This window comes from Megascapheus bottae, chromosome 6 (assembly GCF_031878675.1).
Source record: "Megascapheus bottae isolate mThoBot1 chromosome 6, mThoBot2.hap1, whole genome shotgun sequence".
Classification (NCBI taxonomy): Eukaryota; Metazoa; Chordata; class Mammalia; order Rodentia; family Geomyidae; genus Megascapheus; species Megascapheus bottae.
In genome coordinates, this window is record NC_143514.1 from 4,648,251 (window position 1) to 4,671,234 (window position 22,984).

At 46.4% G+C, this 22,984-nt stretch overlaps 1 protein-coding gene across 5 annotated transcripts in view; it reads right to left on the reverse strand.

Annotated features, from left to right (window-relative positions):
* Positions 1-21,712, reverse strand: part of Lrrc8d (leucine rich repeat containing 8 VRAC subunit D) — a 93,590-nt gene extending 71,878 nt beyond the window's left edge. For 2 of the 5 annotated variants that reach the window (XM_090334125.1, XM_090334122.1), the window contains exon 1: positions 20,673-20,955. The gene's annotated coding sequence lies outside the window, so the exon portion shown is untranslated. Of the gene's footprint in view, positions 1-20,672; positions 20,956-21,540 lie in introns of those variants that run through there. The other 3 variants (XM_090334123.1, XM_090334127.1, XM_090334126.1) reach the window with 3 other exon arrangements.
* Positions 21,713-22,984: the final 1,272 nt, after the last annotated feature.

The following is a 22,984-nucleotide window of genomic DNA, read 5'->3' on the forward strand; positions in this document are numbered from 1 at the left end:
TCAAGGGGGAAAGACAGCGTGCTGCGCTGCTGCAGGCAGAGCTGTCACGAACCCTCCCCACCGACCCTGACATCTCCCTCATCTCCCACCAAGCACAATCTGGAGGGTCCATTTTTTGGGGGGAGGGCACGTGCAATTCTTTGTGAGCTAATCATACACAAGTTCCAAAGTTCTGGGAGCAAGTTCATTTTTGTGGAATTCTGACTTAAGTTGAACTTCAAAGTGGTGTTAAAAAAAAAAAAAGAATAAACATTCGTTGTAAGGCTGTGCTATGTGGTGGGTACGTGGGCCAGTCCAGGAGCTGGAGTCGGTAAGCTGCCTGTCCCGACACCAGAACCTGCCAGGTAACAGGACAACAGGACCATCTTCTACAAACAGCCAGGAAGCAAGGAATGGAGGGGCTATTCAACACACAAAGCTAATGTTAACCAAAGGAGGAAGACACGGAGAAATACACAAGCCCTGCTCAGTGCTAGAAAGCATATTATTTTAATCTCATACCCTTTAACATTTTCCAACAGACTTTTTAAAAATCCTGTTTCCAGACTTGCAAATGAGGAAACAGGGTCAGAGAAGCTAAGCAGCTGTCCCAATGTCTTAGCTAGAACATGACCCAATGGAAAGTGAGGATAGGTCTGTGCTAAGTAGAAAATCTGGGCCATTTCCTCCACGTGCTAAATTCCTACAACAATAGTTCTAGGGGAAAAGTCAAGGCCAGAGGCCACCTGGGCTCCATTTCTTCATCTCAGAATGATCCTATATCACAAGCTACTGGTGTTTATGGGCTAGCCCAGCTGTGCACCCATCTATTCCTCCTGTATTGTGAGGGGGACACGGTGCTCTTTCTAGTATCTATTACTGGCTCTGTCAGCTTTTTCTGAATTACTTGGTGGCAAAGGTTCAAGAGGTTCCAGGGATAGCCACTCCAATGCCAAGGTACAAAGTCTGTCCAGATCAGAAGCCAATGGGCTGGTATGTGTTCACTGAATTCATTATTCTCTAACGGGGCTCTTTACGGAAGGCAGATGCTGTTCACAAAACCAAATGCATGGTCTCAACCTTTAGGGGAAATGCTGCTAATTTCCCATTTTCCATTTCCATTTGTTTCATTATTTATCTGTGCTCCGTGGCAGTGATGTGAAAGGCTGAGGAACAGAGCACATGTGGACAGGGGACAAGGAGTCTAGGCAGACACTTGGAGACAGAGTGAGTGTCATGGCTTCCCCTTGCACAGCACACCCTGGGAGCCGCACAGACCTAGCTTGCAGCACACAGATCAACTGCAAGGGCTACCGCCTTCAAGAATGGCAGGGGTCAGGCAGAAGGGCCCATGAGTCAGGCTGGAAAGAGCAGCCACAAGAACCAATGACTCAGACCGATGAGGACTTATTATCAGATCCCAGAGGATCTGAACATTGTTTCAGATCCTGTTCCACCCACCTGCCACCTTCTCTCAGTCCAGGCTTTCTTACCTTGAACCTGTCCAGTTCTCCTGACTTGACAATGCTTCTTCACAAACAGTGACTACTTCTGCCTCACAAAGTGCCCAGTGTGAGAGAGAAGCCACAGGAAGGCATCTGGCTGAAATTTCTCATTTAAAAAAATCCCTGTCAATAATTACCACATCTAACAGCATAATTCCATTTAGAAGCATCTTTTGTGTATCCCTGCCTTCATTTCTGTTACTCATTATAACTTTAAGAGTCCAGAAGGACAATCTGTGAAAATATAAAGTAAAAAAAAAAAAAAACTTAGGGGCTGGGAACATGGCCTAGTGGTAGAGTGCTTGCCTAGCATGCATGAAGACCTGGGTTAGATTCCTCAGTACCACATAAACTGAAAAAGCCAGAAATGCTTTTGTGACTCAAACGGTAGAGCTCTAGCCTTGAGGAAGCTTAAGGACAATGCTCAGGCCCTGAGTAAAACTGTTAGGAGAGGCACAGGAAAGCGAAGGATGATGATACATACCTGTAACCCCAGAACAGTCCAAGAGGTAAAAACTTAGCAAGACACACTGTCTCCCACCCATCTCACCCAAGGGTGGTGGCTCTGTAATACCAGCTACATCACTAACCCAGGCCAAATAAAGACCCTATATGAAAAAGAATGGGGAAAGAAAGCAGAAGAAATATATTTAAATTACGCAGCTGTCTTTGGGAAATGGAGATTAGACTATGTGCAAAAAACAAAAACAAAAACTCTCCTAGCTCTAGAAAATTCAATCAGAATGTAAAACAACCAATATTAAATCATAGACATTATGCCATAGTACTATGCTAAATGAAAACTCTGTGATACACAGTTTGTATGGTTTCACAGGTAAAGCCAACACACGGGGAGCAATGCCCACTCTGCCCCATCCCCAAGTATAACCTCATTTCCTGTTAGGCTCCCTGCAACTGAGATGCTACGTCATCAAAATTCGCCGAGTGCTGGAGGCTCACACCTGTAATCCTAGCTAGTCAGGAGGCTGAAATCTGAGGATCCTGGTTCAAACCCAACCAAGACTCCTGGTGATTATTACAGAGCCAGTTTTGCAGACAAGGAAACATGACAAGGCATTTGGTTCCCAAAGATGGTGCCTTTGGCCACTGCCTTTACTGCAGCTCACCCTGCCTGTCTTTACTTCCAGAGCATAGCAGACACCCTGACTTTCTGGGAAAGTTGATGCCCCTTAGGCTCACATCAAAGCTTCTACAAAAAGTGGTCCACACCATTCAAGGAAGCCTTTCTCAGAAATAACTGGCATTTCCCCATAGAAGCTTATGGGCTGGTCTTCAAGAAGCCAGAGAGTGGCATTTCTCAGGGGGTTGCAAATCACCTTTGCAAAACATCTGTCTGCAAGATGCTTCCTTGAAGGCAGAACTTTCTGGGTTTAAGCAAACAACAAAGCAAAGCACTACTGAGGTCCTGGCACCTAACTTGGAATACCCAGACATAAAGATGGAGCAGAGCCCTCTGGATCCTTAGCTTCCAAACACAGCTCAAGAACCTTGTACAGAACTACTAGTTTCCCAGGACCCAGGGCCCAGGGTGCTGTCCCACTAAGCTGAACCAGCAGGGAGGAGTCCTTAGTACCCACTTACAGAAATGAGACACAGATATTAAATGATTTTCTCAAAGCAGTGGGTAGTGGAGATCAAACTCACCCAGGGTCTGTTCTTCCTCCTTCTAATTGGGCATAATTGAGTGGGTGCATTCTGGCTGTGAATTTATTATTTTGTGCTATATATCTTTTACTCAGAAAAAAAAAATTCACTTTTAGAACCATCTTGTGCTGTCATTGGTGGCTCATACATGTAATCTTAGCTATTCCAGACACCGAGATTCTGAGGATCATAGTTCAAAGCCAGCTTGTGCAGAAAAGTCTATGAGATTCTAATCTCCACTTAGTCATCAAAAATGCCAGATATACAGCTGTTCAAGTGGTAGACGCCAGCCTTGAACAATAAAGCTAGGGACAATGTCCAGGTCAATACAAACCCCAGTAGTGAAACAAAACAAAACACATCTTGTAATGTTCTCTCTCAATTCTATCATGCCATCTCATTGCTTAGCTGGGTAAAACTGGGTAAAATATAAACCTACACTTTGGAACTGGCTGACTGATGGCAAGACATCAAAATGTAAGTAGATATAAGTTAGATTCAATATGTTCATGGACTAAAGTTGAATATTATTTTCTGAAATAATAAAATCCTCTAATTAAACTATGATACACAAAATCTCAATATATGTCTTCTAGGTTGCTCACTCTTCAGTTAGTGTGAAAATATGTGTATTAAGGTAAACCACACTGGCTAATTTTGTGAGCATAAGAGCAAGCCGGGAGTTTGGCCTAGTGGTAGAGTACTTGCCTAGCATGCACAAAGACCTAAGTTCAATTCCTTGGTACATACATAGAAAAAGCCAGAAGTGGTACTGTGACTCAAGTGGTAGAGCTCTAACTGTGAGAAAGCCCAAGGATAGTGCGGATAGTGCTCAAGGCCCAGTGCTGGCAAAAAAAAAAAAAAAAAAAGTCATATCTCCATCGGTCATGGTGGCTCTCACCTGTAATCCTGGCTATTTAGGAGACTGAGATCTGAATATCAGGATTCAAAGCCATCCTGGGCACTAAAGAACGTGAGACTCTTTAATTAATCACTAGAAAATGGGAAATGTGGCTTGGCTCAAGGGGTAGGGTGGTAGCCTTGAGCTGAAGAGCTCAGGGACAACACCCAGGCTCAGGGTTCAAGCCCCACAAACCACATTGAAGAAAAAAAAAGCAAGATTCTAGTTCTCAGAAGGCTGAGATCTAAGGACTGAGGTTCAAAGCTAGCCTGGACAGAAAAGTCCATGAGACTCTTATCTCAAATGAACCACAAAATTCTGGAAGTGGAGTTGGCTCAAGTTGAAGAGTACCAGCCTTGCTTGACAAAGCACAAGCACAGGGCCCCGAGTTCAAGCCTCAGGTCTAGAGGAAAATAAGCATATCTGTAGACTGAGGAATGCCTATGGCTTTTTCACGGATTAGTTTATTTATTGCTGACAATACAGATTATACAACATTACAGACCAGGAAACAGACACAAAGATGTTAAGTGATTTAAGTGACTTGTTAATCCCACAGTAGTTAGCCATACTACTTTTGTTTTTCTGGGTGCCAGACCAGGACTAGAACTTGGTACCTGCCACCACTTTCACTCATCAGCTATCCCTCTACCAACAGAGCCATGCCTCCACCCCACACACTGCCTCGTTTTTAACAACCCATTACTAACAGAACACCTGTATGTGAGGGTTGTTTTTTTCTCCCCAATGAAAAAGTTAATGGGGTACAGTGCCACAGAAAGAGCAGAAGGAAAGGAATAAAGTAAAAGTCTCCAAGATTTTCCTGCTTGTATTAACAATCTAACTACTGGCCACAGAGACTCTAGAAAGAAATCTGGAGATGAACTTCGAATAAATGAATAACCAAATAGAAAGATATATGCAGAATGGAAAGTCAAGGAGACTGAGCTGCTTTTTTTCCCTGACCAGAATTCTAGCTTTCCAGGCCACAGGATGGCCTGGCTGGATTAGGAGGAGAAAGAATGCAATGAATGCTATGCCCTTTGATCTTATAAAGCAGATGATACAGTGTTCTATGAATTCAGGATGGCTAAATAAGTGTAACTCTGTGGCTAGGAAAAGAACCACATGGCAGTTACTCAGGCTAGAAAAAAAATCACTAGATACTTTTAGCAGCCAAAGGAAGAAAAAAGCCACACGGAATAGCACTGTCTGTATTCAGAAGTAACTCAGAAATCATTCACACCATTATAATCAAATCTTCACATGTTATTAATGCAGGTGTAGGAAAGATAAATGAGGGCAAGCCAGTGGACTAGATTTACAGGGAACTGAAGAAATGAAGTAGACTGCATTTTTGTGCTCTCTTTAATTTGCACGAGGAGCAGAGGATGCCCAAATGTAACAGCCTCTACATTTGAAGTGCTAAAACTGAACTACAACAAGCCAAATTGGGCAGGAAACGGAGACTCACATTATAACCCTAGCTACTCAAGAGGCTGCTATCTGAGGTTCACAGCCAACCAGAAAGAAAAATCCGGGAAACTCTCAGCTCTAATTAAGCACCAAAAAGCCAGAAATGGAGCTGTGGCTAACGTGGTAGAATGCTAGCCTTGAGCAAAAATGGTAAATGACAGAGCCTGGGCCTTGAGTTCAAGCCCTAGAAGTGATAGAAAAAAAAAAAAAAAAGGCAAAGGGTATGTTTAAAAGTTTAGGATCAGGCTAGGAGTTTGGCCCTAGTGGTAGAGTACTTGCACTAAGACCCAGGTTTGATTCCTCAGTACCACATACATAGAAAAAGCTGGAATTGTGCTATGACTCAAGCTAGTAGAGCTTCAGCCTTGAGAAAGCCCAAAGACAGTGTTCAGGCCCTGAGTTCAAGCCCCAGGATGGGCAAAAAAAAAAAATTAGGATTTAAGATCTGAACTTCACAAACTATAGTCTGATTATTCCATCTACTGTCAATAAAGTTCTGTGGGAAATAGCCTTTCAAAAAAAAAATGAAGACTTAGTTAACAAAACCCAAAGACTAGAAGAGCTTCAAAGGCTGAACTGAGGAGGTAAAATGACAAAGTTAGTTGTGTAAGTATAATCTGGCCCTAGGATAAACATCACACACACACACACACACACACACACACACACACACACACACACACACACACGGTCATGAGAATAGTTTGCAAATACATGGCAGGGTAAAGAACAGCTGAAGGGAAAGGGGGAAGATAGCTAACATTTGGACTAACATTATTTTCTTAAGCGCAAATTATAATTTCTAATTCTTTTAATGTTGAGAACTGGCTTCTCCCTTGATAGAACTGTTTATCTTCCCAGCAAAAATTATACTTTATTAATAGTCAGGAGCAAAAGAAGTTTGAAACATTTGACTAAAGTAGCCTCTGTTTGCAGGCTGGGTCCCAGGAAATGTGTGAGAGAGCTCAGGCCAGATGTCTGCTGCAGATAAGAAGTTCACAGACTTTTCTGGGTGGGCTAGATTTGAACTTCAGTCTTCAGTCCTCAGCCTCCTGAGTAGCTAGAGTTACAGGCATGCACCACCAGCACCTGACCTAACATTTCTTTCTGGGGGGGGAAAAAAAAAAAAAGCATGCTTGCTTCCAGAAAAAAACATAAAGCCCAGGAAAGAAAGATGGGACAGTAATTTAAGCTGCCCCAGGTATCCACATTCCTCTCAATTGCAATTTGTCCAACCATTTTTAAAGGTAAAGTTTTCAATGTATGGGAAACGGGGAAGGATTATTGGCAGGTTAGTTACAGCAGTAATGGCAGCAATAGCTACACTGAGTGTAAAATACGTGCAAGAAACTCTTCTACTCCATTTCACATAAATTATCCTCACCACTGACCCTAGCACGTTAATTTTGTTCTCGCTAGGTCTTATACCGTTAAGCTATGGTCTCGTGCCTAGGCCAAAGCCAAACAGGATTAAAACTCCAGGCAGCACAAGAAGCTCATGGTCTGGCATCTTAAGGAAGACAGACAGTCAATAAACCCTGTATCTTCCATTTCCTCCCAAGTACACAAAGAAGGAAAGACAGCACAATTACCAGAGCCATTCTATGGAGGAATGAGAAATCACAGGTGAAAATTACTGTTTATTTACAGGGAATAAAAAGCAAACCAGGGCAGGAGTTTGGCCTAGGGATAGAGTGCTTGCCTAGCGTGAATGACGCTCTAGGTTTGATTCCTTGGTACTGCATACACTGAAAAAAGCTGGAAGTGGTGCTGTGGCTCAAGTGGTAGAGCGTTGGCCTTGAGGAAAGCCCAAGGACAGTGCTCAGGTCCTGAGTTCAAACCCCAGGACTGGCAAAAAAAAAAAAAAGGCAAACCATAGGCCAGGCATGATGGCTCAAGCCTGTAATCCTAGCTACTCAGGAGGCTGAGATCTGAGGATCATGGTTTAAAGCCAGCCTGGGCACTAAAGCCCATGAGACTCTTATCTCCGATTAACCACCAGAAAACTGGAAGTGACTGTGGCTCAAAGGGTAGGGTGGTAGCCTTGAGCTGAAGAGCTCAGGGACAGAGTTTCAAGCCCCACGACTGACCAAAAAATAAATAAATAAATAAATAAATAAATAAATAAATAAATAAAAGCAAACCATAGGGCTGGGAGTTTGACCTAGTGATAGGTGGCAGAGTGCTTGCCTGGGTTCAATTCCTCAGTACCACATACATATAAAAATCTGGAAGTGGTGCTGTGACTCAAGTGGTAGAGCTCTAGCCTTGAGAAAGCCCAAGGACAGTGTTCAGGACCTGAGTTTAATCCCCAGGACTCACAAAACACACACACACATACACACACACACACCATAAAATCCAAATAGATCTTTTTGTTGTTGTTTGTTGTCCATCCTGGGACTTGAATTCTGGGCTGGGCCTTCTCCCTGAGTTCTTCAGCTCAAGACTTCGGCCCTACCCCTTAAGCCACATCACCACTTCCAGTTTTCTGGTGACTCGCTGGAGATTAAGAGTCTCACTGACTTTTTAGTACCCGGGATGGCTTTGAACAGTGATCCTCAGATCTCAGCCTCCTGAGTTGCTAGGATTATATGACTCAAAAGGTAATGTCAATCTCAAGCAAAAAGCTAAGGGACAGTAAGGGAAGAGGTGACATTGTCCCAAAAAGAAATGTGTTCATTATCTGACTTATGAAACCCTCTGTCCATCACCTTTATAAAAATGTATAATACAATAGCTAAGGAGCATGCCCTGGCCCTGAATTCCAAGGCCCAATATCAACATACACATACACATATACATAAACACACACACACTCCATATAATGGCAAACCTCAAATCAGCCTCAGTCCAGACTCTTCTACTAGATTTCTAATGTCCTTAGTTAGAGATTCTGCTTCACCATACACTGCAGGGCTAGGCACTGTGTCTATCTGTGGTGTTAGAGGGACAGAGGTATGCTAGAAATGCCACTATACAAACTACTGTTGCAAGAATCTATGGCTTCCTCCCCAACAACCTAATCACTGAGGTTGATCCTCCGGTGAACACTCTGCTCAAAGACAGGGGAATCGTCTACATTATTTAGCAGTCCACTCTAGGCTCTCTGTCATCTGCCCCTCCTCTGGCCTATGCTCTGCTGCTCCAGAGCTCCCTTTGTTTTTCCTGTCACCATCTTTCTCTTCATTCAAGGCCTTGCTCAGTATTCCTGATCTTTATTTTTCTTTTCACTTTTTTTCCTTTTTTTTTTTTTTTTTTGGTGCCAGTACTAGGGTTTAAACTTAGTGCCTGGGCACTATCCTTTACCTTTTTCAAAGCAGGCACTCTACCACTTGAGCCATACCACCACTTAACATCTTTTTGGTGATTAATTAGAGATGAGTCTCATGGATTTTTTTCTGCCTAGGTTGGCTTTGTGATCCATAAACCTCAGCCTTTTGAGTTAGCTAAGATTACAACAGGCCTGAGCCTGAACGGGTGCCTAGTTCATCTTTCATACTGTGGATAAGAGATGACTTAGGTTCTACCGGGTACTATAACTAGCACGGTGACACTGGATACTTTAACACAATGCTCTAACCTTTGAAATGGTACATGGTTCATCTAAAATGAACTAACCTGATAGCTGTTATTATTATTATTATTTATAATGAGCTTTCTAGTAGAATGCACCATAAAGCAAATGCTTAAAATGTGTTTGCTCCCTCCCATAGAAAATGGATTTGCTCTCTAAGGAATAAACAGTGACTCTTTAAAAACCCTTTCTCCTTACTCAATTTTGTTCTGCTAGGAAGGACATTTTATAAGATTTCTATTAAGAAGCCATCTCTTTCTTTTCCTCCCGTCCTTCAAAAAGCAAAGTACAAAATTCTAAGGAACAAGTCCCATCAGTGCCCCTCCTGCTTCAGCCTGGCTTCTCCCTTTTAACTACAGTTACTGCCTGCAGCCAGTGTCGCTGCCCAGAGAATTGCCTGCTGCACCCTTACAACAAACGGCACTTTGTCAGGAGACTGGAGGCCAGCCCAAAGTAGGAGGGGAAAAAACAAGGAAAAAGAAGAGTTTAGGCCAGAAGTAGAGTTCACGCCTACACCATGGTGGAAGCTGTAACTCAGGTAAGCAGAGTAAAGAATGGAGTTCACAGACCTTCCCCACCCACCCAAGGAAACGCATTCCAAGACTCACAAAGGACATTTTGTCAGCTCAGTGCCTAACACATGTGCTTTCTGTTTTTAACAAGAAAAAAAAATGGTTATATGTAATAATAGCTCCATCAGGCACTGATAGCTCATGCCTATAATCCCAGCTCCTCAGGAGGCTGAAATCTGAAGATTGTGGTTCAGAGCCAGGAGGGATAAAAAAAAAAGTCTATGAGACACTTTTCTCCAAATAATCTTTAAAAGGCTGTAAGTGGAGCTGTGGCCCAAGTGGTAGAGCACACAGTAATAAGACTTGAGTGAAAAAGCTAAGGGAGGCTGGGAGTTTGGCCTAGTGGTAGAGTGCTTGCCTAGCATGCATGAAGACCCAGTTTCGATTCCTCAGTACCACATACATAGGAAAAGGCCAGAAATGGCACTGTGGCTAAAGTGGTAGAGCTCTAGCCTTGAGAAAATCCAAGGACAGTGCTAATGTCCTGAGCCCAACCCCAGGACTGGTTTAAAAAAAAAAAGAAAGAAAGAAAGAGAGAAAAGAAAAAGCTAAGGGACAGTGCCTAGGACCTGGGCTTAAGCCACAGTAATAAAACACAAATAAAAGATCATATAATAACTCCTTTTCATCAAACCCAGTCATATAACCATGATTATCTTCCCCTTTCTCGTGTGCATAAGATGAACCCCAAGACTTAAGAAACCCAAGATCACACCAGGCTGGAGGAGATGATGGGCCCAGAACTCAAGTTGGAAAGCAGCAAGCCTCACATCAATTGTAAACGGCAATTTCAACAATGCTCTCCGAAGTTCACCAAATTTACCTGTGAAAGCCAAAGTAAAAAAGACAAATTTCGTGCTCTGGAAATCAGTTCCTGTGTCCATGGAAAAAGAATACCACAGCAATAAGGCTCAACTATGGTCCAGAGACACGTTGGTGTAATATCTCAGGACACCATTCCAAGATGGAGACTGTCATTTTGTTACCTATTCAGGGTGGAGATATAAAAGAAGGCATAAAATGTCCTTTTGTCATTCACACTTTGATGCTAACTTCAAGACAAAATGACATGGAAAGCAAAAGGAATTTCTAAAGCCAGTTTGTGATTGTTGAGAGAGTATATGGATCCTGAAGCTTGGGTTCAAGTCACAGCTCTGCCACTTTAAGGACCATTCAAAGTAGGTGACCTTGTATTACTTAGGCAGTTGGTGGTGATGGGCGAGCCCGCTTTGGTTTCCTCTCTACACACCAGGGCTGTTTGGAGTAAATGAGCTAATACAGACACCAAGTGCTCCAAGCTATGGCTGGAGCTCAGGGCGCACCCAGAAGCTTCTCCTCTAACCATTTCCACAGTCACTAGAACTGGGTGGCGGCTTCTTTTTCCTCCTCCTCCTCCTCCTCCTCCTCCTCTTCTTCTTCTTCTTCTTCTTCTTCTTCTTCTTCTTCTTCCTCTTCCTCTTCAACTACACTTTATGAGAAAGTAAAAGTCTCCCTGTACCGTTTTTCAGTGTATAATGCTGGTACAAAGATTATTTGCAAGTTTCACTTCCTGATAGGATCTTCTAAACATTTCATCTCTGGCCTATAGTCCCAGGAAGTCCAAGTAGTGGAATTTAAAGAATTCTCTTCTTCCCAACAGTAGTGGAAGGAACCCTGCACTCACGCTCTCAGTACCACAATGCTAGTTCCCATGACTGGGGAAAAAGAAGAATCCTCACAGGTTGGTGGCTCAGACCCATAACCCTCACTCACTACTCAGGAGGCTCAGATCTGGAGGACTGCAGGTTGAATCCAGTCCTAGCAACTAAGTTCATCTGTGAAGTTCCAGCTCCAATTAACCAACAAAATGATGAACTGGAAGTATGACAGGACTAGATATGAACAAGAAAGTCAAAAAACAAAGCAAGAGGGGCTGGGAATGTGGCTTAGTAATGGAGTGTTTGTCTGGCATGCAAGAGCCCTGGATTCCATTCCTCAGTACCACATACACAGAAAAAGACAGAGGTTCAAGCCCCAGGACAGACAGACAGACAGACAGACAGACAGACAGAAAGAAAGAAAGAAAGAAAGAAAGAAAGAAAGAAAGAAAGAAAGAAAAGAAAAGAAAAGAAAAGAAGAAAGAAAAAAAGAAAGAAAGGGGGGGAGGGATGGAAGGACAGAAGGAGGGAGGGAGGGAGGAAAGCATGCACCCAGTGCAGTGGTTCACACCTATAATCCTAGCTACTCAGGAGGCTGAGATCTGAGGATCGCAGTTCCCAGGCACTAAAGGCTGTGAAACTCTTATCTCCAATTAATCACTAGAAGAGGGGAAGTGGGGTTGTGGCTCAAGGGGTAGGATGGTAGCCTTGAGCTGAAGAGCTCAGGGACAGCACCCAGGACCAGAGTTCAAGCCCCGTGACCAACCAAAAAAAAAAAAAAAAGGAAAGAAGCATACTACACTAAACTAGCTAACAAATATGGCACACACTTTCAAATGCATTTATACTAAACAAGCACTCTACCACTAGGCCAAACTCCTGGCCTCAAATGCGTTTATACTAAAAGTAACTGAAGTATTTGTATTTATACCTGTTGGAAAAGACAGTTCCTTTCACACAGTGATGACAGTATCAATGAACAAAAAAGTTCTTCCTCAGAACTTTTGCCATTCCAGAACCCAAGCACCAGGTCCTTGAGATGACTGAGAAAGAGAAAAAACATTCCATCCTCAGACTACAATATGATCCACTGGGGCCCACAGACAAGTTACATTTCAACCACCTTTGGTCTCCCACTAGAGCTGAAACCTCCAGCCTGGAGCAGATAAGCTCCAGCCTGGGTAAAACACAGGTCTGAGTTTGTTTCCTGAGCAAGAAAGGGAGGTCAGAACCCTTAGGACTGTTCTCTAAGCTGCATACCCAACAGAGGAGCGTTAACTCACTGCCACATCACGCATGCCTGTGGCCACAGCCCTTCTCCCAGCAAAGCAGGCTGCTGTCCCAGGCCATCTGGTCCTAGGGGCTGCCCAGCGCACACTTGGGGATTCTCAACATTCTGGGTTTACTTGCTACTATTTACTGATTGTTCTGTGCGCCGCTCCTCCTTCCATATTCTCATTTCTGAAGAATCCTTTTTTCATTCCAATTCAATTTTCTGCAGGACCATGACAAGAACCAACATGAAGACACTAAGAATGGCTCCGCCCACTTAGCTGGTTCTAGACTAGACGAGTTACAATAAACTTGCCTCGTAAGTTTCCTTTGTTGTGTAAAAGGTCCCCGTTTCTCTCTTCCTTCTACACAGTCCCCAAATCAACTTCAAGACAGGAGCTGGAGCTTTTCTTCTTCCCTTCCCAGGTCTACCAGCTCCTGCTTCATCCCCTGCCTGGTGCCTAGCTCAGACTCTAACCAACTTCTCCCTGAACATACTGATCCCTGAGCAGGCTGGCCGCTTCAAACACATTTGCTTCTCATGCAGCACCCCAAATTTAAAGGTCAGAAGTTGTGAATATTGCACAAGTAGGGGTTTGTTTTGTTCTGTATGTTGGGAGTAGGAGACACAAAATGATGCCAAGTATTGGGTAGATTCCATTTAAACTGATTTTTTTTTTTTTTGGTCATTCCTGAGATTTGAACACAGGGCTTGGGCACTGTCCCTGAGCTGTTCTGCTCAAGGGTAGCACTTTACCACTTGAGCCACAACTCCACCACTAGCCCTTTGGTGCTTAATTGGAGATGAGTCTCAGACTTTCCTGTCCAGGCTGGCTTTGAATCATAATCCTCAAATCTCAGCCTCCTGAGTAGCTAGAATTACAAGTATGAGCCACCAGCACACAGGTGAAACTGATTTTTAAGTATTCTGTATTTTTAGTCAAATTCTATGCTTCTGTTTATCTGGCCACTGAAGGGCTATCTCTTAGGGCGTAAGCGCACAGTCTGTATCCAGCCACAAGGCCATTTTGTTTAGTCTACAGGAAGTTCTTATTTAAAATGTTGAATTGGCCAACCTTTTAAAATTAGATTTTACATCATAATCCAGATTCCTGGCTTGCAGTGAAAAAAAAAAATCAGAACTGGCTCACATTGCAACACGGCAAAAATCAGCTGCTAAACAGACCCTCTTTATAGACAGCACCTCCATTTTCTACTTCAGCCCAGTCCACTCCAACTCCCTCCAGTTCCTTCCCCTACTGAGGTTGAGTAGAGCTGCCATAAATAATCCTCTGTGAAACCCACTTCAGGCCTGATATGCTACTTGCCTGAGATTCTCCCAGGGGCTAGAACTAGCCTCCATCTCTCTCCATCCCCCACTCCCTCTCATTAGTACAGCAATTGTAGATGTAATTATAAACCTTCTGTTTGGCATAGAATGTGTCAGGTACAAATAATTTATAAGGAAAATAATTTAGGACTAAGAAAGAGAACAAAGGTTTTGCAACAGGAAAATATTTTCCAAGACAAGCTAAGGAGGAAGTCTCTCTCATTCTTCTTTGTACAAAAATGGTGTGTTTGGACAACTCTACTTTACTATTGGCTAAAAGTTAATATTGAAAAATCCTGTTAAAAGTTCAGGATTTGACCAAATGAATCCAACTCCACTGAAATTACACTTGAGCAGGATAAATACATTAATAAGACTGAATAAGAGTGGAGCTGTGGCTCAAAGTGGTAGAGTGCTAGCCTTGAACTAAAGAGCTCCAGGACAGCACGCAGGCCCAGAGTTCAAGCCCCACGACCAACCCATTCCCCCCTCCCCCAAAAAAAAGACTGGGTAATACCAGTATTTATTTATTCAAGTTTTTAACTTTGAGAAGAAAGGAAATAGTTTCTACTACATATATTTGTTACAGAATTTATTCAGCAAAACTTGGTTATAGCATTCAAATGGCTACATCTTCACATAATGTATTTATGAACAACAGTATTGTAGTCAGATCTAATTAGGGGCAGGTGTTTAATGTGGAATGTTATGGCATTTTTTCTATAATCGATATTGTTGGGGAACAGGGAGACCAGAGCCAGAAGCCAAGCACCAGTGACTCACACCTGTAATACTAGCTACTCAGGAGGCTGACATCTAAGGACTTCAGTTCAAAGCCAGCACAGACAATAAAGTACATAAGACTCTTATCTCTAATTAACCAGCAAAAAGCTCAAAGTGGAGGTGTGGCTCAAGTTCTAGAGTGCGAGTCTTGAGCAAAAAAAGGCAAACTAGGGCCGGGAGTTTGGCCTAGTGGTTAAAAGTGCTTGCCTAGCATGCATGAAGACCCAGGTTCGATTCCTCGGTACCACATACATTGAAAAAAGCCGGAAGTGGTGCTGAGGCTCAAGTGGTAGAGCTCTAGCCTTGAGAAAGTCCAAGGACAGTGCTCAGGCCCTGAGCTCAAGCCTAGGACTGGCAAAAAAAAAAAAAGGCAAAGTAGACCATGAGGCCCTGAGTTCAAACCCCAGTATACACTCACAATCAGAGACAGAGCTGGTCCACACACCAAAATAGCTCAGTGCTATAAGAAGTTATTTATCTGGGGCCAGGGGTTTGGCCTAGTGGTAGAGTTCTTGCCTAGCATGGGCGAAGAACCAGGGTTTGATTCCTCAGTACCACATACAGAGAAAAGCTGAAGTGGTGCTGTGGCTCAAGTGGTAGAGCTCTAGCCTTGAGGAAAGCCCAAGGACAGTGCTCAGGCACTGAGATTTAAAAAAAAAAAAAAAAAAAAAAAGTTACCTCCCTCCCTCTCTCTCGCTCTCTCTCTCATTCCAGTAGTAGGGCTCAAACTAAAGGTGCTGTCCCTTAGCTCTTTCATGCATGGATGGTGCTCTACCACTTAAACCATGCTTCCACGTCCAGTTTTTGCTGGGTAGTTGGAGGTAAGAGTCTCATGAACTTTTCTGCCCGGGCTGGCTTCAAACTTCTATCCCAAGATTTCAGCCACATGAGTAGATAGGATTACAAGCATGAGCCACTGGTGCAAGACGATAGATAACCATCAGTGAAGAGAATTTTATTCCTCATCTGATAGCGTCTGTCCTTAGTGAGATACACAGAAGTAGCTCTTTGGCAGCCAAATTCCTGGAAGAGACTATCTTACTTATCATTGTTTCCCTGTCCTCTAGAACTCACCACAGCTCTGCTCATCTGCTGCTGATGCTAAGGCTTAGCAAATGGGATTTATGTTCTGTTGGAGGAGCAGAAACTTCTCTGGCGATGTTCCTATTACCAGCAAACAGAGTGGGAGGGGAAAAAAATACCTTCAAGAACTCTTAATGGTCTAAGAGCACATTTGTGAGACTACCCAGGTGTCAGGAGGATGTAAACATCCACAAACCTCAGAGAAGTTGTTGTTCTAACTTGATTTCATAGGCCAGTAAAAACTCAAAAGAAAGACTATCATAAAATTACCAATATAGCTGGGCGTAGCAGCTCAGGCCTGTAATCCCAGCTACTCAGGAGGCTGAGATCTAAGAATAACAGTTCAGAACCAGCCAGGGCACTGTTATCTCCAATTAACCACTAGAAAACCGGAAGTGGTGCTGTGGCTCAGGGGGTAGGGCAATGGCCCTGAGCTCTTCAGCTCTTCAGCGCCCAGGCCCAGAGTTCAAGTCCCATGATTGACAAAATAAATTCATTAATTAAATTACCAATGTAAAACCCGACCAAGAGCCAGGCATGGCGGTGCACAGCTGTCATTCAAGCACCTGGGAAACTAAATCTGGAGTTCAGAGCCAGCCACAGCTAGGCAGCAAGACCTTAGGTGAAAACAAAAACGACAAAAACCCAACCAGCTCACCAGAAAATGAATGGCACCCAGAAGCAAACTATCACACCATCCGACCACAAAAAGAAAAAAGTAACTAAATAAATCCCAAGTAGAAAGGGCAGTTAAAAACAAAAAGAAAAGAAAAACAACAAAAAAAACTCTTGAAATTAAGCAAAGCTGACACTGATATTGAAACTGAAACACATGCTGCGTGTATTTATTGTTCTCCTTTTTCCTTGGCTGGTGAAACTGCTGTCACGGTCCACTGTGAAGAAAGCCGCTCAAGCAGAGGGTGGGTTGCCCTCCCGTGCGGGAATCTATGCCAGCAGACACGGGGTCCCCCAGGCCCCACTGTGCAGTCTTGATCATCACCTTTTAAGGAGTTTGACGTCTCCTTCATGCTCACTGGTCCTAATAACCCACGGAGGGACTGTCAGTCACAAATGTCTCAACGCCTTTCCAAAGGTGTCTTCAGCAGTATGCAACCTTTGTGTCCGACTTAGGTGAGAGGCAGGTTCTCAGCCTTGGCTCTGAGTCTGAATCACTTGGGGTCAGGAAAGACATTTATCAAACTGAACCCACCCCCTGATTCTGATCCATTAGACACAAGGAAAGCCCTCAACACTTTTTAAAGTATTCCAGGGTTTAGAAGAGCTGGCATTTCTTGGCATTCATCCTGAACTCACAGCTTACAAAGATCTGAGGTAAACCTCCTCATTCATTCCTTTTGGCAGTGAAGAACTAATGAAGGACTTCTATAGGTGTGACACTATAGGAAGTGAGTGGAGAGCAGGACAAAAGCACCCCTGCCATGGAAGTGGAGCTGTGGCTCAGAGGGTAGAGCACCAGCCTTGAATGAAGAAGCCAAGGGCGAGCACCAGGTCCTAAGTTCAGGTCCCAGTACTGGCACCAAAAAAATTACAAGTGTCCCTACCATCGTCAGAGTAGAGGAGTAAGGAGACAAAACGGCAGGCAACCAAACTACACTCAGGTTGACTGGGACCGCGGAGAAATAAAGACTTCTTAGGTGCTTATTCTAGCAGATTCAGAGGCTTTCATGACCTCTACTGTGTTTTTCCAAGACTAGAAATGTTCTCTTTTGTTTGTTTTTTGGGTTTGTTTATTGTTGTTTTTTTTAAGCAGAGAAATAGGTACAGCAAGGCCCCTGTCTTCATAAAACTCACATCCTAGGGCCATGTCCAAACTCTCAACTGTATTACATCAGCATATCTCCTAAGGAGACTCATCACTTTCCACACTGCCCAGTGCAAAATCAAAGAACACTGTTTTCCAGCTTTTTTTTTCTTTAAAAAAAATGCAATGTAGCAACAATAAGTTGGTGTCCTTTTTATCAGCAATGGCTAAGCTGAAACAGCACTGTAAAATTATGTTCAGAGCCCTTCCTGGGATTTTCTCAATAAACACCAGCCTAGGGCAGACTCAACCTATTTGTCTGCAAAGAAAACTACCCACACTCTTGTGATGACTAACACATATTAGTGTTGTTTCCCTGGAGCAAATCCCTACTGGCTAGGTATGTCATAATCCAGGGCACTTCCTGTAGTCTGTAAGCCTAGAAATTCCACTGTGTGCCTCTTCTTTTGGTCCAATTATGTAAATAAGACCCAAGGGACCTCACTGTTTCCACACCTCCAGGCAGAGAAGTCTTCCCTCTCTCAGCCTAGGAGTTCAAGATGGAGAGATTCTAAGGCCTGCCTTGTAGCTATATGAGTACTCCTCATTACATCCTTTTACCTCCTTTCTGTGTCGGGTTATTCTCATCTATAAAATTCAAGAGTTGATCCCCTTGGGGCCGGGAGTTTGGCCTAGTGGTTAAAGTGCTTGCCTAGCATGCATGAAGACCTGGGTTCGATTCCTCAGTACCACATACATAGAAAAAAGCCAGAAGTGGTGCTGAGGCTCAAGTGGTAGAGCTCTAGCCTTGAGAAAGTCCAAGGACAGTGCTCAGGCCCTGAGCTCAAGCCCAGGACTGGCAAAAAAAAAAAAAAAAAAAGTTGATCCCTCTAACTGTATTGGTCCCCTCCGATATTTGAACCTGGATCTGAAGATCTCAGCCACCTGAGTAGCTTGGACTACAACCATGATCCAGCACAGAGCTCAAGTTCTTCTTTGAAAGGTAACTTCACTTCTCAGAATGTCACACACATGCGCACACACACACACACAGAGTCTTGAGGGAACTGATTAATATCATTACTAACTGTGGTCAATTTCTCCAGTAACAAGTATTCTGTTCCAGCTAGGAAAACCTCTTTATTGAGCTTAACCTATGACACCCCTCAAAGCTTTCCCCACTGTGTGCTCCTTTTCTCTTTCCAATGGTCCCCACAGTCGAACCACTGTCAGGCTCTCAACCCTCCCCCAACATACTTTCACTTAGCTCTAAACACCCAAAATTCCTTGGCATCTGTAAACTGTTCATTCTGAGGGAGTCTTCCTATGTGCCTGTCTCATCTGCTCTCTGAGGACAAGAATCTTCTCCTTGCTTGGCTCCTGTAAGGTCCTAGAATACATTCTCCCAGTTCCCTGTAAATACTAACCTGACATTTCTTAGAATACCGAACACTAGCTCCAGTCACAAAGAAGCTAAGTCCCTTCCAAACTACCATGTCAAAACACATGTGACCACAGGAATACAAACTTCTGACATGACTGACTTTTACATGGCCAGTGTCAATCTACCTACAGTACTGGGAAAGTTTAATTTCCAAAAACATCTGTATGTCACGCCAGGTACTGGTGGCTCACGCCTGTATTCCTAGCTACTCAGGAGGCTGAACTCTGGGGAATCTCAGTTTGAAGCTTTCTCTGAGCATACAAATCAAGGGTCTCTCGTTCCCAACTAACCAGCAAAAAAAAAAAAGCTGGAAGTGGAAGTGTGGTTCAAGCAGTAATAAAACTTGCCTTGAATGAAAAAGCTGAGGAAGAGGGCAAGGCCTTCAGTTCAAGCTCTACTATGGCACAAAAACAAAACAGAACAAAAACACCCACGGGTACTGAACATTTCTAGTGTTAGAACATGAAGAGACACACCAGAATTTTCCAAAGAAATTCATAAAAGATCTCTATGCAATGTACAACTTACTAGTAATTTTTCAAGAAAGTTACATAGTGACCAATTCTTTTAAATGCTGGAAAGAAGAAGAAAAGAAAAAAAGGCCAGGAGCAAAGATACAGATATGGCTCAATACATTGTTGCATCATACAGCTCTCCACATGGCTATGGAGGGGGAGGGAAGGGAATGGGGTCATCTGAGGACAGTTTCCTCTCCAACCCGATAATCTGTTAAGTTTTAATCAACAACAAAGTCCACGAACACACACCCTCAAAGAGAAAGAAAGGAAAAATAGCTGGACAAATCTAAGGTGAAACACTCAGTTGTATAAATAAATTTGGAACTTTCTGGTCCAGCTCCACAGCTACCTAGCCATTTAGTGAAGGGTTCTCTCAAGATCAGGAAGAAGCCAAGTCAACTTCTTTTAACTATCTCATCTTACTCTTAAAATTCCTCTCTGTGTCACACTTAGATCTTTAACGGGGTTTACACCGTTGGTGTTTAGACGGAGGACTCTCACCCTGTCCTAGCTGACACAACGTGCTGGGTCAGTAAGTGAACTGTAAAAACAAATGCCGTCTGGAAACCCCCGTCCACCCCCTCGTGGTGCGGGGTTCGACCCGCAGGGCTGTGGGAGGACAGAGGCTCGGAAGCTTTGGGGAAAGAGGTCTGCCCCACTCTCATTCTTACCCCCCCTCCGCCCTCACCATCACTGCGGACCTGCGGACGGGAATCCCCGGTCTTGCCTAGGCTCCTCCAACAACCCAGCCAGCACAGGAGACTTGACTAGCTGCTCAATAAATGCTGCCTGATGGAATTTTCTTGTGGAAGCTGCCAAGGAAAAGTTTCCAGAAATTAGCTCTTCTGAAATCTCCTCCAAAGAAATCTCTTCACAGCTTTCTTTAAAAAAAAAAGGGGGGGGGGAATAAAAAAAAATTTTAAACCAAAACCTTTCCAAAGTCAAAGGAGAGGAAATCTTTGAAAGTATCAGGCGCCCAGGAGAGGGCCCGAATGGCCCGGGTTAGAGCCTTCCGTGGGCTCCAATGCCCCCGCGGCCGTCCCCATCTCCTCGGCTGGCTCCTCCGGCTTACCTCGGTCACTCCGGCCTCTTCCCACAAACCTTAAGTCGGGTCCACCACACGCCCCCACCTGCGGGCCCCGGGACCCCCCTCCCGGCAGGGACCTACCTCTCCTCCCCTCGACCTGTGGCAATTCTTCTTCACTGCGGATGGCTTAAAAGAAAAATCAAACAGAAACAACTCTCATTTCTCTCTCTGGCTAGGGACACCCCCGATCACAGGGGGCCGGAGCGGGGCCGGCCCCCATGGGCCCTCCGGCGAGCGGGGGCGCGGCGCTCCGGGAAAGCACGCCGCCACCCGGCCGGCCTCCTTCCCGAGCCCCCGCACCGGACCCAAAGCGCAAGCCCCGCTCCCAAGAGCCCACGCTTCCAAACAAGCTGGAAGCGGATTATACCGGTACCCAACCCGGAGATGGCCCGCGGCGCCCGGGTGCACCTGCGGCCCCGGCCCCGCCCCGGGCGCGGAGGGGGGGCGGAGCGCGGCCTCCCGTCCCGCCCCCGCCTCGGTCCCGGTCCCGGCCCCGGCCCCTGCCCGAGGGCTCCGCGCGCTCCGAGCGCCGCCCGCCCGGCACGGGGCCCCTGCTCGGGGGAGGCGGTCCGGGCAAGTTCCGGGGCTCATCTTCCGGGCCCCGAGCCACCCAGGCCGGACGCCCCGCACCACCTCCGGGAAAGCCGGGGTGGCCGGGACCGCTCTCCCCGCCCCTCTCGGGCTGAGCGAGAGAGGGCCGGGCGGGGCGCGCTCGCCCCCGGGGACCTCGGCCGTCGCTACTCGGACCCCGAAGGCGACATCGAGTCCCGGCCCGGAGTCGGGCCCGCCCGCGGCCCCCCGCCGCCCTCCCCGAGCCCCCGGCGCGCGCGCGCGGCGTGCAGCAGGGCAGGCCGCGGGCGCCGGGATGGCGCGTTCCGGGCGCGGCTCCACCTGCGCCCCGGCCCCGCCGCCCCCGGCCCCGAGCCGGCCGGGAGGGGCGCGCACCCACCTTGGGGTCGGCTCGGCCGCCGAGCCGGGGCTTAGGCCGAGGCGGGGGGTGGCGGCATCACCCGCGGCGGGCGGCGAGGGCGCGCGGGGCCCTGGGCCCGGTTCCCGCGGCCCCGCCCGCGGCGGCCACCTCGGAGCGCGGCGGAGGAGCCGGGGCACCACGGGCGGCGGCAGCGGCGGCGGCGGCGGCGGGAGCAGCAGCACATGACGCTGTAACGAGGGGAGTCAGACAAAGCGGAACATGGACTCCGAGCCCGAGCCGGCGCCGCCGCTCCGGGACCAACCGCCGCCTGCGAGCGCCGCCACTGGCCCGGCCGTAGCCAATGGGGCGGGCCGGGGCCCCCATGTGACGGCGAGCCCCGGCGGGGCGGGCGCGGCCGCGCCCTCGGGGGTCCCGGGGCCGGGGTGGGGATGCCGGGGGTGGCGACGCGGCAGCGGGGAGCCGAGGGCGGAACGCCGCCCGGACGCGGAGCAGGTGCACCGGGCGTCCCGAAATCTCCGGGAGCGAAGCGGTTACTGTGAGCGCGAGCGTGCCGGGGTCGGGCCCCGGGCCCAGCCGTCCGTGGCCTGTCGGGGTCGAGCTGGGTCCGAGAGCCCCGGGCTGCCCGCAGGAGTCTGGGGCTGCGTGGAATGGGAGCCTGGTCTTAAGGATTGGGGCGGGGTGGGAGGGATGCGTGGAAAGTCAAGGAAGCGCCTTCCAGCGCCGGGACGAAAGCGCGTCCTGCGGACCGGGGTCCCGCACGAGTTGAGGCAGTAGTAGGGCGCAGTGGAATTCGGTTTTTGTCGAAAATCCGACCCGACCCTCCACCCAGACGCACTCCATTCCTTTTCACACCAAACGCCTTTCTCACGAAGCAGGCAGAGGAGAGAGCTGTGCGGGAAGAGATGTTTTCCAACGCGGTTGAATTCCCATCAGAAGACTCGAGCTTCCTTTGCAGTCTTTTGGCCCCGGGTGAAAAGAAACAGGGGTAAGAAACTGAGTCAGCGCCAGCCAGGATGTCTGCAGTGATCTGTTTCAAAGAAAACGAGTGAGCCTGCCCGGTACTCCAGCCTTCCCCTCTCATCTGAGCCCCACGATTATTGCTGGGAAGCCAGGCAGATCTCTTGTCTCTTCCACAAGAAATCTCCCTGTCGGCACATATGGCAGCCCCTGCTCAATGAGTCCCAGAAGGTGTGAGGCCTTGTCACAAGGCTTTATAAAGAAAGTGTTGTGTTGGGCTGTGCGCGCGCTCATGCTCTTACTGCAGCGTGAACTCAGGGCCTGTGTGCCATCTACTTCCATTTTTTTGCTGGTTAATTTGGAGATAAGAGTTTCACGAACTTTTCTGGCTGGAATGGTTTTCCACCTTCATCTTTAACACTCAGCCTCCGGATCACAGGAGCCTCTGGTGCCAAACATAACGCATGTTCTCTAAATTGTTAGGAAGGTTCCAGAAAGGAAGTGA